General features: G+C 38.0%; 1 non-coding gene across 1 annotated transcript; it reads left to right on the forward strand.

Annotated features, from left to right (window-relative positions):
- The first annotated feature begins 287 nt into the window (after positions 1–287).
- Positions 288–396, forward strand: LOC123836594 (U6 spliceosomal RNA). Its single transcript, XR_006789000.1, has one exon. It is a non-coding gene; the product is annotated as a U6 spliceosomal RNA (small nuclear RNA).
- Positions 397–1,005: the final 609 nt, after the last annotated feature.

Consider the following 1,005-nt stretch of genomic DNA (forward strand, 5'->3'; position numbering starts at 1 on the left):
AAAGAAAGAAAAGCAAGAAAAAGAGAAAGAAAGAAAGAAAGAAAGAAAGAAAGAAAGAAAGAAAGAAAGAAAGAAAGAAAGAAAGGAAGAAAAAGAAAGAAGGAAGGAAGGAAGGAAGGAAGGAAGGAAGGAAGGAAGGAAGGAAGGAAGGAAGGAGGAAAGAAAGAAAGAAAGAGAAAGAGAAAGAAAGAAAGAAAGAAAGAAAGAAGAAAGAGAGAAAGAATTTTCCATTGAGTGCTTATTATTTGCCAGACACAGAGAAGAAGACACTATAGATGCAGAAAAAAGTACTCCCTTGGGCAGCTCACATATTAACACTGGAAAGATACAGAGATTAGCATGGCCCCTGTGCAAGGATGACACACAAATTCATGTAGATGCAGAAAAGAAAGATATAATCAACACTTTTGACTATTTTTTGGCTGAATAGAATGAGGAAATCTATAGTTGAGGTGTGGAAAAGGCTAGTATCTAAATAAAGCAAAGAACTGGGCTCCTAATAGAGTGAGGAGGAAGTGAGCAAGGGAGGACAGGGGTAACAAAGCCGGCCTCTGAATGGAGACTATTAATGATGGGTGTTCTTATAAATGAATAGAAGTTATGTAGGACGATCAAAATAATCACATTTCAATATGCCCATGATAACTTCTTTACCGTGTGGACTAGCAATTTCCACTAATTAAAACTGATTCTGCACCCCAGTGTTCATAGCAGCAATGTCCCCAATAGTCAAACTATGGAAAGAGCCGAGATGCCCTTCAACAGATGAATGAACAAAGAAGATGTGGTCCATATATACAATAGAATATTACTCAGCCATCAGAAAGGATGAATACCCAACTTTTACATCAACATGGATGGGACTGGAGGAGATTATGCTAAGTGAAATAAGTCAAGCAGAGAAAGTCAATTATCATATGATTTCACTTATTTGTGGAACATAAGGAATAGCATGGAGGACATTAGGAGAAGGAAGGGAAAAATGAAGGGGGGGACTCGGAGGGG

The sequence above is a fragment of the Mirounga angustirostris genome, unplaced genomic scaffold, assembly GCF_029215605.1.
Source record: "Mirounga angustirostris isolate CCGP_5_RB_7025 unplaced genomic scaffold, mMirAng1.0.hap1 SCAF_7, whole genome shotgun sequence".
In the NCBI taxonomy this organism is placed as follows: domain Eukaryota; kingdom Metazoa; phylum Chordata; class Mammalia; order Carnivora; family Phocidae; genus Mirounga; species Mirounga angustirostris.